The following is a 16,770-nucleotide window of genomic DNA, read 5'->3' on the forward strand; positions in this document are numbered from 1 at the left end:
TGGAAAGGTATAACAAGTGGGGTTCCGCAGGGGTCTGTTTTGGGACCGGTTCTGTTCAATATCTTCATCAACGATTTAGATGTTGGCATAGAAAGTACGCTTATTAAGTTTGCGGATGATACCAAACTGGGAGGGATTGCAACTGCTCTGGAAGACAGGGTCAAAATTCAAAACGATCTGGACAAATTGGAGAAATGGTCTGAGGTAAACAGGATGAAGTTCAATAAAGACAAATGCAAAGTGCTCCACTTAGGAAGGAACAATCAGTTTCACACATACAGAATGGGAAGACACTGTCTAGGAAGGAGTATGGCAGAAAGAGATCTAGGGGTCATAGTGGACCACAAGCTTAATATGAGTGAACAGTGTGATACTGTTGCAAAAAAAGCAAACATGATTCTGGGATGCATTAACAGGTGTGTTGTAAACAAGACACGAGAAGTCATTCTTCCGCTTTACTCTGCGCTGGTTAGGCCTCAACTGGAGTATTGTGTCCAGTTCTGGGCACCGCATTTCAAGAAAGATGTGGAGAAATTGGAGAGGGTCCAGAGAAGAGCAACAAGAATGATTAAAGGTCTTGAGAACATGACCTATGAAGGAAGGCTGAAGGAATTGGGTTTGTTTAGTTTGGAAAAGAGAAGACTGAGAGGGGACATGATAGCAGTTTTCAGGTATCTAAAAGGGTGTCATCAGGAGGAGGGAGAAAACTTGTTCACCTTAGCCTCCAATGATAGAACAAGAAGCAATGGGCTTAAACAGCAGCAAGGGAGATTTAGGCTGGACATTAGGAAAAAGTTCCTAACTGTCAGGGTAGTCAAACACTGGAATAGATTGCCTAGGGAAGTTGTGGAATCTCCATCGCTGGAGATATTTAAGAGTAGGTTAGATAAATGTCTGTCGGGGATGGTCTAGACAGTATTTGGTCCTGCCATGAGGGCAGGGGACTGGACTCGATGACCTCTCGAGGTCCCTTCCAGTCCTAGAGTCTATGAGTCTATGAAGTCAAGAAATCAATATAAGTGAGGAGCAAGAAAGGATTTTATTTTCAAACCCAGAAGAGCTTCATATTTTCAGGGAAGGGAAATATTACAGAGGCAGAATTGGCCACTGCTGGCCTTTGGTGATGGAGTTAAAGATTAAAATGATTCAGGCAAGTCTAGCCACACAGCTGGAGAAAAGTGTGGGGGGGGGTCTTATCCTTTCACCTTCCTTAGAGGAAAACATTTTTCTAAAGCACTGAAAAGGTCAATAAATTGTACCCGCTGGCAGTCACTGTACAGATCTTAGAGGTTGATGACAAACGATAAGTTTTTTTCTTGGCAATTTGTCACCAATGTAACTAAATGCAGGGACACCAGCTTCCTAGCAGGGAGAGAAGAGGAGATTGACTGGCACAGGCCTGCATGGACTTCATTTGATTTTTTTTCCCTCTTATTTTCCCCTACCTTAACATATACTGGCACCCCAGAGTCGATTCTCTATTGCTTTGCACGTTAGGCGGTCATTTATATCTCATGAAAAGTGTGGGGAACAGGAAGTGTAAAAACAAAAGTAGTGTTTATACCTAGGCAGAAAGAGCAAAGCGTGTGTGTAAAGGACTTTATAAGTTGGTAGAGATGTGGTTTTGGGGCAATCTTGGGTGGCTTAAAAACCTTACTGGAGAAACTGAAATAGCTTAGATCCTAATATGTACTGTATCAATTTGTGGGACTGTACTGGTCATGCTGAGGTTGAAGTTTAGAGGGCAGGTACTTCTGAGTAAAGTGCATAAAGCCATGAAATAAGCAGTTCATAGGAGAAGCTCTTCTTTGACACTATCACTTAGGATCGGAGGGTAGTGATCAATCTATCAGGAATCGATTTATTGCATCTAGTGTAGACATGATAAATTGATCCCCGATCATTCTGCCGTTGACTCCTGTACTACACCATGGCGAGAGACGGAAGCGGAGTCAACAGGGGAGTGGCAGCAGTTAACTCTCACTGTGAGGATGTGAGGTAAGTTGACCTAAGATACGTCAACTTCATCTATGTTATTCTTATTCAGCTTATTCAGCTATGTTATTCTTATTGCATATCTTAGGTTGATTTCCCCCCCCTCCCAGTGTAGACCAGGCCTCCTTAGTGACTGCTTTATTTCCTGAAGCTGGAGGACTTTTCTATCTCAGGCCTGCTCTATACTGGGGGGCAAAGGGGTTCAATCTAAGATACGCAACTTCAGCTACGAGAATAGCGTAGCTGAAGTCAACATATCTTAGATCGACTTAGAATCACTTATTTTGCATCCCCACGGTGCGGGATCGACGACTGCCACTCCCCTGTCGACTTTGCTTCCACCTCTCACTGAGCTAGAGTTCAGAAGTTGATGGGAGAGCGATCGGGGATCGATTTATCACATCTACAAAACACAGGATAAATCTATCCCTGATAGATCTAACTGGCAGGTAGTGTAGACATACCCTCAGCAGCCACTCTAATGTAACTTTGGAAATCCCCATTATCCATGTGTTTTGTTTTATTTTCTCCTGAATTGTACTAAGCTCTTGGTCTCACAGAATTTTGTGGTAGTGAGTTTCATAACATTCTTTACTACATTTTTTTTAGTCTTAAATTTCATTCCCTTAAATTTTATGGAGTTCTTCAAAATTGAAGGGAAAAAGTATAGAAAGGGTACTCCTAATTATCTATTTCTTATACTACTAATTAGTTTACATTCCTTCCAGCTAAGCCTTTTTTTTTTTCCCATGGGACACAGCCCAAAAGCAGCATGTTGTTCCCCTTCTAATTTGTCTCTTCTCTAACCAGTCCTAATCTTCTCTTCCCTCCCCCTATGGGAGTCCATGCTTTTTAGTCATTTTCATCCCCCCTTTCTGAATTCCTTCTACCATCTTGCTCTATTTTTCTTTGCAGTGGTGGTTATTGAGCTGAATGCACTTTTTCAGATGAATGTTGTACTATATATGTATATTACAATATTACCAGTATTTTCTATCCATTTTGTCACACATCTTAACATTTTGGTTGCTGTTTTGACTATTGCTGCACACAGAACAGATGTTTGTCAATGTGCTCTCTGCAAAAACACCCAGAATAGCTACAGTTAATTTAGAACCTAGCAATGCATTTCCTTGCATTTGTTAACACTTTTCATCTGCCATGGTGTTGCTCAGTCATATAGTTTTGCCAGTTTCCTCTGGGCTTGACCAACTCATGTCACTTTCAGATGATCCATTTTGCTGTACATCCTTTTTTATTCTAGTTTGGAACTTTGAGGCACCCTATGTTAACCTTTTGTTACATTGAAAATATAAATTATTTGAACTAATTGTCAATCTACCCTAGTGCACTTTAGCATATATAGTGTTTCACAAGTATCAGCTATTTAACAATCACAGTGTTCTTCCCCCTCACATTTTGGGGGAAGGCCCTATAGATGAGGAAGAATTAAGACAGACTAAAATTAACCTGGACTATGTCAGAAAGGGAGTCAGATGAATGTAGGAGTTCCTTGTTTTCAACTCTGTGCATAGCTCACTTAGATCACACTGCTTCTAATGCTACTGAACTGCCCCTTGAGACCCTGGAATCTGTGGTAGATCACTTAAAAGAGACACGTCAATGGCCTTAAATGCTGTTAGTGGTATCCCAAGAGCCACAAATTAACCTGGGGTCCTCTCAAACTGTGAGAACCATAGTTATAGTGCTCACGGCCTATAACAGACAGCTCTGGGGAGCTGCAGAGGGGACTGTATATAACCTGCAGTCTTCAAGAACAAACAGTAGCAAGCACACACACCTATTATTTGGTTTGTCAATTTATATCGCTGTATGTTTCTGAGATTTTCTTCACAAAGAACAGCTAGATTTTTTTTTCCCCATTGTGATTTCCCTTTACATTGCTAGCTTTCGCAGATAAGATTTGAAATGCTCACCACCCTCTAAAGACTGGCTCTGGAAAAGATTTATTTTACTCTCTTGTCTTTACTTCAGAATAACTCCAACTTCTACCTTTTCTCTTTGGAATTGGGCAACATTTGAGTTAAGCACACCTTGTTCTGCCAACCTTACAGCTCACCTATAAATAGGGTGAGCAGATGTCCCATTTTTGGGGACTTTTTCTTATACAGGCACCTATTACTCCCCACCCCCTGTCGAATTTTTTCACAGTTGCTATCTGGTTACCCTACCTATAAAGGCATGCATATTTTGTATTTAGGAGGTTGGTACCAACCTGTGTAAAATGAACACATGTAATCCAAATCAGTGTTTCCACAGAAAACAAGAATATCCTATAATCATAGCACTAAGATTGAAGGTCTCAAGTTGCAGCTTATTAGATCTGAGTATATAATGCTGCGTCTCAAAGTAATAAAACTACCCTGCAGCAGACTATAAACTAGACTTAAATAAACTGATTTTGTGTTATTCCTGGCTAAAGAGGCCTGATATCTTCTTGATTTCATGCAGGTTAAATAAGATAGAATTAAAACGTGAAATTGTTATGAATATTTTTACAACACTTGTGTGAAAATTAGGGCTGTCGATTCATCGCAGTTAACTCACGTGATTAACTCAGAATTAATTGTGACTAATCAGAGTTTTAATTGCATTGTTAAACAATAAAATATCAATTGAAATTTATTAAATATTTTTGGATATTTTCCTACATTTTCAAATATTGATTTCAATTATAGCATATAATACAAAGTGTACACTGCCTACTTTATATTTTATTACAAATATTTGCACTGTAAAAATAAGTATTTTTCAATCCACTTCATACAAATACTGTAGTGCAATCTCTTTACTGTGGAAGTGCAACTTTCAAATGTAATTTTTTTTTTGTTCCACAACTGCACTCAAAACCAAACAATGCAAAACTTTAGACCCTACAAATCCACTCAGTCCTGCTTCTTGTTCAACTCCTAGGCTGAATGATACCTTGTTGTAAGGAATTCCGCAGCACGTTTTATGAAATTTGTTTCCCTTCACTGGTTTAAATTTTGAAAACCCCTCATTTTCATTCAATAACTTATTTTTGTGTTACAAGAGTGGATGAACGATGTTCTTGATCTCGTCTCTGTACTTAGTTGATTTACAATGAATATTAACAACAACAAAAAAACCTCCATGAAAACCCATGGATTTATGATGGTATAAAATGCTATAAGTGGGAGGAGAATCAGGCTTGATATCTATAGCATTTGCTTTATTAACTCTCTCTCTCTCTCTCTCTCTCTCTCAGCCATCTATTTCAAAAACATCTCATGCTTCTAAGTGGATTACCATAGTTTTTTACTTAAATCAATTCCCTTTCCCTACAAAAATGTTCAACCACTTGGACTGACTTTTTTCCTATAAAAGGGCATAGACAGGAAGAAACTCACCTATAACTTATAGCTCAGAAGGTAGAAAGAGACTGATCAGAAATGAGGCATCCAATGTTTCCTCTAATTACAGGACCCATAATAGTAACTTTTTTATAATCACCTGGAGTCTGTGTTTTTTTAATCACTCTATAATAACAGCACTTGCCTAGTAATTATTTGATCAGTAGGTGGTTGAAGAGTTATGTTCCACCTGCATTCTATTTTTTAATTTGATTGCACTTTTGACATTAACTTCTCATATAGAATAATGTGGAACTTTTTTCTGCCTGCAGGATTATATTAAAAGAAGAAGAGGGGGGAGAGAGCTAGGCTTTTTCTTGCATTATTATTGAGATACACTCTGAAAAAATGTACAGCGCAGCACTTTGCAGTAATGAATTTATTGTGACACAAGCAAGTTATGCCAGAAAACTACGTATACAAATATTTTAAGAGATCCTTGGGGCGATATTGTGATACTGATTTATAAATCAAAATTCCTATCAGATTCAATGGACATTTCTCCCTAAAAAAAGTCATAAAACGGGCCATATTCTGGACCAAAATACTCAAGCTATGAAATTTTCAACCTTTGTTAACGTTTTTGCCATTAATTTGGTATCTATGGCTTTCATTTAGTAAAGTACAGTATACAGTTTTGTAGGGGGCGGAGGAAGTCCTCCAGCATCTCTTGTTCCAGTTTGAATGAATTTCTATATGCACTGTATTATTACTTTGTATGTTACAATACTCTGTCAAGGCACTGAGGAGCAGTGTATTTCTGGGCACAAAACAAAAAAGTTCTGCCACAATTGGGGGTTGGGGAAATCAGTGGTGAAAGTATTGTGCCTCAAAGAAATCAATTCTCCCAGATAAAAGAATGTATATTGGTTAGACTTTCAAAGATTCTTTGATTTGGAGGTCTCCATTTAGAAATTTAGGTTAGAGTAATTAAGAAGGTGCCTAAGTGCTTTGAATCTGGGACTGGAAATTACCTGTTCCAGAGACATTCCCCACTTTCTCAAACCAGCTGAATCTTTTTGCTGCTGTTTCTTTGTTTAAAACATTTTTATACAAATGTTTAGGATACATTATAAAAAAGATAAAAGTAAACATTTACAGGTCAACAGCACTGAGAGAATAAAGTAAAAGGGTAGAGTATCAGAGGGATAGCTGTGTTAGTCTGGATCTATAAAAGCAGCAAAGAGTCCTGTGGCACCTTATAAACTAACAGACGTATTGGAGCATGAGCTTTCGTGGGTGAATACCCACTTCTTCAGATGCATGCATCCGACGAAGTGAGTATTCACCCACGAAAGCTCATGCTCCAATACGTCTGTTAGTTTATAAGGTGCCACAGGACTCTTTGATGCTTTAAAAGGGTAGAGAAACTTTAGGCTTATATTTAAGCAGCACAATATAATTTAAAAAGAAAATGTCTAATGGAAATACAACTTTAGTAACAGCATAATAAACCAAGTTCTATTTTAAACTTAGTCTGATCATATTGTTGATATCTAGCAAGGATTTTACAAATATTGACAACATTTTAAATAGAATCAACTGTCAAATTGAGGGGCCATTAGGCTACTTTACTGACCTTTAATAAATGTCTCTTGCTATTACTTTCAAAGTCAATTAACCTTGGGAGAGAACCATCAGCTTTGTGAAAACTAAAAATAGGTGTTTTCCTCATTTTTAATATCTATATACTATAACTGCAGTGAAATTACTGAATTTGCACTGGGTAACTGAGTTCAGAATCTAATCTAGTGAAATCAGGGATTTTTTGCCCCCCTCATCTACTCTGGGATGCTTGAAAAATGTCTCAAACTTAACTTATCAATTGCAGGCTAACTGAACCAAATCACTGCATTTTTGTTGTGTCATCATACTCAAAGCCCAACTGTATGCTATACTGTGTGTGTCCTTTTATGGTTATTGTGGTAAAAATAGGGCACTATGACTATGTGAGTATCCTTGTGTCATATGAAGATTTCCAGCTGACACTTATAGTTCTGGGTCTAATGTGTTGTCATCTTGGATGAATGGATAAACCAAACTTTAGAATGGTTCTCATTTTCAGCAGAAGGAAACTCATTACAAACTGCTTGACTTTCCCTCTACAGCCCATAAAATAGCAAAAGTGTGTGTGTCTGCTGCATGACATCTGAGGTTTAAATTAATATAATTTTTGAAATTTTAATTTTTCAGTCATCTAATCACAGGAAAATCTCCATGAATTACTTAAGGTTTTTAATGGCGCCACTTTTTTCCTTTTTATGTTTATTCTCTGACTGTGTACATGGCTAAATCTAATTTATCCTTAGCGGTCAAAGGTGACATCTTTGAATCAATTCATAGCTATGTAAAGTGAAACAGGGTTTGATAATTAAGTCTGTGTTTTTCATTTCCATGGCAGTTGGATGAAAACTTTTTAATCTAATAAAGAAATGAAACAATTATTTTAAACGGTGTGGGGAAGCAGGATTGAGGTTGAAGTGAATTTTAAGCGGTTTGCAGAACAGATTTGGGAACCCTATTACTTTTTTTTTAATTTCCTCAGGTGAATCAGATTGCACACTCCTCCTTTGCTCAGTTGTCTTCTGAGAGAATATATGCTTCAAATATTCATGTGTGTATGTTGGGATTAAGGGGTCTTCAGAAAGTCTTTGCTCTCCCCTTCTGTGTTTTAGACTTTTTTCTTTCCTCAAGCAACAATTTTCTTTTATAAACCCTCAGTATATGTCAAGTGCAGGGAGATAGGTCTTCAGGATTCGGAGAGATTCCAACTCCAGAAGCTGAATAGTTTTGCTTGGCCTAGAGACTATGGCTCTTCTTACAAATCAAAAATGCAAGTGGCCTGAGACCAGACCTGCCGTCTGTCACCACTGTACTGCAGTGTCAAGCATAGAGGTACACTTTGAAAGCAATTTCCTCCCTCTATGATATGAACCCTCTTTACAAAACCCTCTTTTTGACTTCAAAACCTGGCTGCTGGAAGCAGGATAGTTGGTGGTACTTTTTTTATAATTTGTTCATATTTATTTGCTTTCATCCCTAAACCCTTTAGCACCTATTAACCCTTAACCGGGGGCAGGGCTACTCAGGGAGCACAGGGGTTTAAAAAGCTAACAGCGGAGTTTTACAAGGGAGTTTAGAGGGGGAGTGGGACAGCTAGATACACCTGATTAGCATTCTTTAAAGTAGGGCAGGTGCCATATGTGAGCATTTGGTACAAGGAGCTCATAGCCTTCAGAGTATGGCCTCTGGACACCAGTGTGTCTGAAATGGAGGGGCTAAGGGAGACAGAGAGGTACATAGATGAGACTTTCTGGGACATGGTAGAATGTTATCGGCCCCCAGTCTGACAGCCTCTGTACTGTTGAGAAGGATGAAATTCTTGGGGAAGGAGAACAATGTGGAGCAGAGGAAAATGATCCCATAGTTGGGACCTTCCCTCCAGAGGACTTGATATCCTCTCGCACTGAGGATACCCCTCCAATGGAAGGGGGTGAGGGGAAATCCCAGTTACTAGGGAGAGACAGGTAATAGTATTGGGGTATTTGATCAATAGAAATATAGATATTGGGTTTATGCCAACCAAGAAAACCACGTGGTGATTGTCTGCCACATACAAAGGTTGTGAATTTCTTGCGACATCTAGACTGCCTTATGTGCAATGCTGGGAAGGACCTGGTGTTCATGGTACATGTAGGTACCAATGACATAGGGAAAGGTAGGAGATAGGTTTAAAGGCCACATTTAGGCTACTAGGTAAGAGATTGAAGTCCAGGACTGCCATGGTAGCCTTCTCTGAAACACTTCCTCGGAGATGATGGTGTAGGGAGGAGGGGTTTAGATTTATTAGGAACTGGGGAGCCTCTTGTGAAAAGAGGAGCCTATATGGAAAGAATGGGCTCCACCTAAACCAAAACAGAACCGGATTGCTGGCATGTAAAATTTAAAAGTTTTTGTAGAGGAGGCTTTAAACTAAGGGGTGCGAGATAGTTGACAGATGCAGAAGAGCACACAGTTCAGACAAAAAAATCCCTTAAGGGATGATCTATTAATAGGGATTCTCTATATCCTAGTAAGGAGGAGATGAAGTACAGGCAGAAGCTGAAGAGAAACAATAAAATGAAAAAGTCCCGTTCAATTACATCACATAATGGAAGACAGCTAAAAAGTAACAAATTTTATAAGTGCTTATATACACATGCTAGAATTCTAAATACTAAAATGAGTGAACTTGAATGCCTGGTATTAAATGTGGATATTGGTATAACAGGCATCACAGAAACTTGATGGAGTGACGAGAATCAATGGAATATGATAATACCAAAAATCTATAGGAATGACAGAGTAGGTTACACTGGTGGGAGAGTGGCATATGTGAAAGAAAGCATGGAGTCAAATGTAGTACAAATCTTAAAAGAACTGAACTGTATCATGGAATTTCTATCAATAGAGGTTTTATGCTTCAAAAATGCAATAGGGATATATTACTGACCACCTGAGCAGGATGGTGATTGTGAAATGCTCTGGGATGTTAGAGAGGCTATAAAAATGAAATCCCCCATATTGACTGGGTATATGACACCATAAATGATTACTTGGAGCTGCTAGTACTGGAACCCACAAGAGAAGAGGCAATTCTTGATTTAGTCCTAAATAGAACACAGGATCTGGTCCAAGAGGTGAATAAAGCTGAACCGCTTGAAAATAGTGATCATAATATAATTAAATTTAACATCCTTCTGCGAGGGAAAATACCAAAGAAGCTCATCATAGTTGCATTTAACTTCAGGAATTGGAAGTACACAAAAATGAAGAAGGTAGTTAAACAGAAATTAAAAGGTACAGTCACAAATGTGAAATGTCTGCAAACTGCATGGAAACTATTTTTTTTTAAAAAATCATAATACTGGGTCAAATGTATACTCCAAATTTAAAAACATAAGATGGTCAAAAAATGATACCATGGCTAAACAACAAAGCAAAATTAGTGGTTAGAGGCAAAAAGCCATCCTTTAAAAATTGGAAGTTAAATCCTGCTAAGGAAAATAGAAAGGGGCATAAACTCTAGCAAGTCAAGTGTAAAAGTATAATTAGGCAGCCCAAGAAAAGAATTTGAAGAGCAACTAGGCAAAGACTCAGAATAAAAGCAAAAAACAAACAAAAATTAAGTATATGGAAGCAGAAAGCATGCTGGACAATCAAGGTGCTAAAGGAGCACTGCAGAAAGATAAGGCCATTGTGAAGAAGCTAAAGAATCATAGAATCATAGAATATCAGGGTTGGAAGGGACCTCAGGAGGTCATGTAGTCCAACCCCCTGCTCAAAGCAGGACCAATTCCCAACTAAATCATCCCAGCTAAGGCTCTGTCAAGCCTGACCTTAAACATCTCTAAGGAAGGCGATTCCACTAACTCCCTAGGTAACCCATATCAGTGATTCACCACTCTCTGAGTGAAAAAGTTTTTCCTAATATCCAGTCTAAACCTCCCCCACTGCAACTTGAGACCATTACTCCTTGTTCTGACATCAGGTACCACTGAGAACAGTCTAGATCCATCCTCTTTGGAACCCCCTTTCAGATAGTTGAAAGTAGCTATCAAATCCCCCCTCATTTTTCTCTTCTGCAGACTCAACAATCCCAGTTCCCTCAGCCTCTCCTCATAAGTCATGTTCTCCAACCCTCTAATCATTTTTGTTGCCCTCCGCTGGATTCTTTCCAATTTTTCCACATCCTTCTTGTAGTGTGGGGCCCAAAACTGGACACAGTACTCCAGATGAGGCCTCACCAATGTCAAATAGAGGGGAATGATCACATCCTCCGATCTACTGGCAATGCCCCTACTTATACAGCCCAAAATGCCATTAGCCTTCTTGACAACAAGGGCACACTGTTGACTCATATCCAGCTTCTCGTTCACTGTAACCCCTAGTTCCTTTTCTACAGAACTGCTTCCTAGCCATTCGGTCCCTAGTCTGTAACAGTGAATGGGATTCTTCCATCGTAAGTGCAGGACTCTGCACTTGTCCTTGTTGAACCTCATCAGGTTTCTTTTGGCCCAGTCCTCTAATATGTCTAGGTCCCTCTGTATCCTATCCGTACTCTCCAGCGTATCTACCACTCCTCCAAGTTTTGCGTCATCTGCAAACTTGCTGAGAGTGCACTCCATGCCATCCTCCAGATCATTAATGAAGATATTGAACAAAACCGGCCCCAGGACCGACCCTTGGGGCACTCCGCTTGAAACCGGCTGCCAACTAGACATGGAGCCGTTGATCACTACCTGTTGAGCCCAGTCATCTGGGACTTTACCTGGCCTCCATGAGATCTCAAAGATAACTGCTAATGGTATAGAGATTGGTTTGGCTAGTCCTTAAATACCCTTGGGTAAATTTCATCAGGTCCTTCTGATTTGAATACATCTAACTTATCTAAATATTCTTTAACTTGGTCTTTCCCTATTCTGGTTTGTGTTCCTTTCCTTCTTGTTGTTAATATTGTGTTAAGCATTTAGTTAGAATTAACATTTTTAGTAAATTCTGAAGCAAAGACACATCCATTCCAAGCTCCTCATCCCAATCTCACCACTGTTGTGGCATGTTTTGAAGTGGTGGAACAGAAATGGGGGTTATGGATGTGACCAGATTTGGAGGAGGCAGAGCTACAGTCCTCCCTGTATCCCGCCACAACACAGCTCTGACTCCTTTCTTCCCCTCACTCCTTTGCAGTATTCTGACTTCCTCCTTCCTCCTAGAAACAGCAGAATGAAGAGGGTGAGGAGGAGAAAGCCTAGAGCCCCATCCTTACTGCTGGAGACAGCAGAGAGAAGGTGGGGAGTTCTGGGAACCCCTAAACTCCCTCCCTGGGCCTGGTAGAGCAGCCATATGGAAGAATTGTGGAGGATGGGGATATCTGTAGGGAAGACATGGACGGAGGGCAAAGATGACTCCACTTCTCTTCTTCCTCCCTCCCATATGTCACTGAATGGAAAAATACCCAACTTCCCCTTTATGGCTCCGCTCTGTCAGCACTGCTGAGCGCCCAGACAGAGGGAAACCCAATTTTTCATCAAAGCTCTAGTCACTGAAATGACTTTTCAAAAAATTAGTGTTTGAACGATCCCTTGTACTAATAATGGTTGTTGTCTAGCCATGTACTGGCTGCTCAATAGCTGTGCCAGGAAACAGAATTAAGGGATGAAGGTTGGCAAAGGAGCAGGGCCCCCAACATTTACCCTCCCAACCCTCACACATTCTGCACTGCTTGAACACACCTCCATATTCCTCCTCCCTCCTCTGACCACCTACCCCATTCTTTCACTGTGCACCAAAAAAGTTGAAAGAATCTAAAAATGTTATGAGCAACAGATGTCAGGGTGCGCGCATATCAGGGACCCCTTAACCAAAAGATGGCTTTCCTTTGATGCCATTCAATTCCATTGTTCCAGAAATGGCTGAGGAGCACATTACTATAAAACTCTTTCATCTTCTCTCTATTTAATTAAAACTAATTTCTTTGACAGTACTTCTAAAGCAAAATCTGAGGCCATGTCTACACTAAAAAATGAAGTCGACCTAACTTATGTCAGCATACAGCCACTGCAGTAACTACATCAGTTGTGCACGTCTCCACTTTGCTCCTTATGTCGGCAATGTGCGTCATCTGGAGCACTTGTACTGATAGTATTGTCAGTGTGGGCCATTGTAGGTTGGCTCCTGAAAGCCTGTAACAGTCAATGTAAGTGACTACTGTGCATCGACCTAACTACATCGACCTTGACTCTATGCTGCGCATGGAGGTGGATTTATTAAGTCCGCGTAGTGAGATAGTTACATTGGCAGGAGCAACATTTATGTGGTGACACTTCCATAGTTAGTTTAATGTAAGCTGCCTTGCATCAACTTGACTCTGTAGTGCAGACCAGGCCAGAGTCTGTTTGTGGATTTTAAGACCACTTTAAAACATCTCTCTGTTACATCAAAAATTTTGGTCTCAAGGCTAAACTTCCAAAAGGAATACCTGCAGAATGCAGGCAGACAGCAATGTTCACAACATACATTTGCTGAAAGCAGCCAAGAGTGGCTGAAAATCAGTGTATCATATATGGGTTTACCTCAGGTTTAATTACAACACTGAGGCCAAGCCTACACTACAAAATTAAGTCTACCTAAGTTATGTTGACAGTAATATCACTTTTGCATATCCATACTATGCTCCTTGTGTCAGTGGTGCACATCCTCACTAGCAGTGCTTCAATCGATGCAGACAGCAGTGCACTGTGGGCAACTATCCCACTGTGCAACTCACCACGATCTAACTCAGGCTTTGGGAAGGGTTTGCAGTGCCCCTCATGTGGAAAAACGAGTCATGCAGGGGTGACTGGGAACATGGTTTCAACATCCCATGAAGCAGTTTTCTCCATCCCGTAATTTTAGTCGCATCCCATAATGTTTTGCACCACTTTTCAAAAGCCCAGCAAAACCATCCACCATCTCTGTCAGAAGCATGGATCTGCCACAGTTCTGCATTATTGTGATGAGCGTTGCAAGCACAGTGTGCCTGCTCCTGCAGTATTACATGATGATCCCTTGCAGGCCAGCTTGTAGTGAGACATAAAAAGAAACTATTTAAGGTGAGTTGGGACGATAAGTGGGGTGAGGGGGCATGAGTATATGGGGATAAGGCAACAGAACTGAATACTGGCATTGTTTTCCATAGGCAGTGCTGATTTTAGCTGATATCTCACTCTTAAGGGTAACGGAAACTGAAAAGGAACAGCTCCTGCACATGTCCAGCTGCAGACCGGGTCCGCATGCTGCTAGCCTGTGTGCTGCAATGGTGCCTGCTAAAATAATTGCTGAGTGGTGTGGGACAGAAGAAATAAGGCAGCCTTCCCTAGAAACCTTAAGCAGAAGATTGCAGACTACCTTCAGGAAAGCTTCCTTGAAATCTCTATGGAGGATTCATGGGACTTCCTGGTGGAGTTATTAAATTGGTGTTGTGAGCGAATTACATCAGCAGGAGCAACATGTTAGTGTAGATGCTTAGAGAGTTAGGTTAATGTAAGCTGGCTTGTGTCAACCTAACTCTGTAGTGTAAACCAGGCCTGAGACATCCTACTGCTGTGACAGCAGACTGTGTGAAAACCATATGGCTAATGACCCAATGTGCATTTCACTCTTCGATCTGTCAGTTTAGCTCACGCTGACCTGAAGTTCTAAACTTGATCTTTAGTCACTTTTTCAATATTGCTCCCCAAAGGGGAAGTATGCACTAGCTGAGATAAATCCCAACCAGTGAAATCAATTTAGGGAGGATTACAGCCATAGTTTGAGCCCTAGATGTGCGCAAAAAAAATTTAGAAGAACAAAGTGATTATATGAACAGCTGAATTTTAGGAGGGGAGGCTGCATCTTGAGAACCCCTTGCACAGATGACCCCAAATTTGGACCCCCAATCCTACCCTGTAACTCCATGAAGCACAGAAAACTTCAAGACAACCACAGTCATCATTTTAGAGCCCTTATAACTGTCATCTTTTAAAGGTTAAGTGACTCTCAGCCTTAACTCTCCTATGAACTTCCACATACATCTTTGCTGATATAGACACCCAAACTATTTTGTTCAGTTTTACACATATGAAATGTAAAATATATAAGTATAAAACCTTTTACTTATTGTCAGTAGTTAGTTTTCTAATTCACATGTCTGCCATGTCTTCTTCCCAGACTCCTTTTGTTTTATGTATTATTGTGGCGATTAAAGAGGCATTGTGAATTTTAAAAATATATATACTTCTTTCTGAAACTTTTGTTACAAATTACAACTAAAGTTAGTATAATGAAGATTAGATTAGAGATTTTTTTCTCTGTTCCAAAGTATGATATAAATTGCAAGGAAGCACATGAAATAAAAACAAGAACCTCAAAAGAGCAGATATTTTCAATACATTAGATTTGTCTCCTATTATTTTGCGGGAGGGACCAATTCCAGAAATACACATATATACCCAACACATTCAAAAAGTTATGGAAATAACCATACCACTTTGTAAATTATATAAATTCTCATTTTTCAAATCATAAACCAACCACAAACCCATTTCACTGGATTTCCTTTCAAAGGACACATTTGCATCATAGGTGGGGGTAATTCCTCACTTGGGGAGATGTGCACTTGCTAGTTCTGCTCAAGCCAATGAGCTAAAAATATCAGTGTGGCTGTGACAGCACAGACAGCATCCCAAGTCTGCCACCTAAGTACACCCCATCTGAGGTAAGTACTTGTTGGCTAGCCCGAGCCGCGGCCCGTGCCCTCACAGCCACATTGCTCACCAGCTTGGGCAGAGCTAGCTTGTATACATCTGCCTGAGGTGGGAACGATACCTCCCAACTCCTGTTTGGACAGACCCTTAGTGGTGCAGCTATCTTAATTGGTCTTGGGATGTTACTGGTATTTATATGTATTCCTTGGTATTTAAACATGTTTGTACTATTTTCAGCTGCATTCCCCAGTCATGCTATTTTTAGGAGACATTAAATATATCTCCATATTAATTGTGTAACTTGATAATTTTCTAAACTCTTTCACAAGTTGTAGCAAAGTAAAGTGGGGTTCTCTCAAGAACCATCACGTATTATCTGAATATAAAGATTTTTACAATACTTATTATTTATTCTGATATGCCAGGATTCACCAAATAGTACTGTTACACAAGCTCTTACAATTTATTTTTCTTTGCACAGAAATAGCATACAGTCTTTGAAGAAATGGTGCAATGTTGTTAGTTTTGTGATGCAATTTCTTTTGGGAAAGCTTTTGCAAACAGCAGGAGAAATTCATGCTAATCTCTCTACCTAGAGTTATTTTTTTTGGTAGAGTTGTTTCCTGGGAACCATGCATTAAAGTTTGTGATGAGATTTCTGAAAGGAGGGTTTTCATGCATGCCATATGTGAACAGTGTGCTCAAGGACTGGTGTATATTCTTGTGTACAAGTCCACATCACTGATTTCTCCTCCAACAAGATGCTAACCTTCTTTTAGGCAGGGGCGGCTCTATGTCCAGTCCAACACATTCCCTCACCCACCTTGTCTCTCCAACATCCTGCGGCCCACAGAGCTACAACAAGGCTACATGGAGAAACGGGAACAAGCCCAGGGAGCCCTGACCCCCAGCCCATCCTCTCCGCTCCCCTTTGCCCCCAAGTCTTTGCATCAGTCTTCACTGCAGAGGATGTGAGGGAGATTCTCACATGTGAGCCACTCTTTTTAGGTAACAAATCTGAGGAACTGTACCAGATTGAGATGTCAATAGAGGGAGTTTTGGAACAAACTGATACATTGAATAGTACTAGGTCACCAGGACCAGATAGTATTCACACA

The sequence above is a fragment of the Gopherus evgoodei genome, chromosome 2 (genome assembly GCF_007399415.2).
Source record: "Gopherus evgoodei ecotype Sinaloan lineage chromosome 2, rGopEvg1_v1.p, whole genome shotgun sequence".
Taxonomy (NCBI): domain Eukaryota; kingdom Metazoa; phylum Chordata; order Testudines; family Testudinidae; genus Gopherus; species Gopherus evgoodei.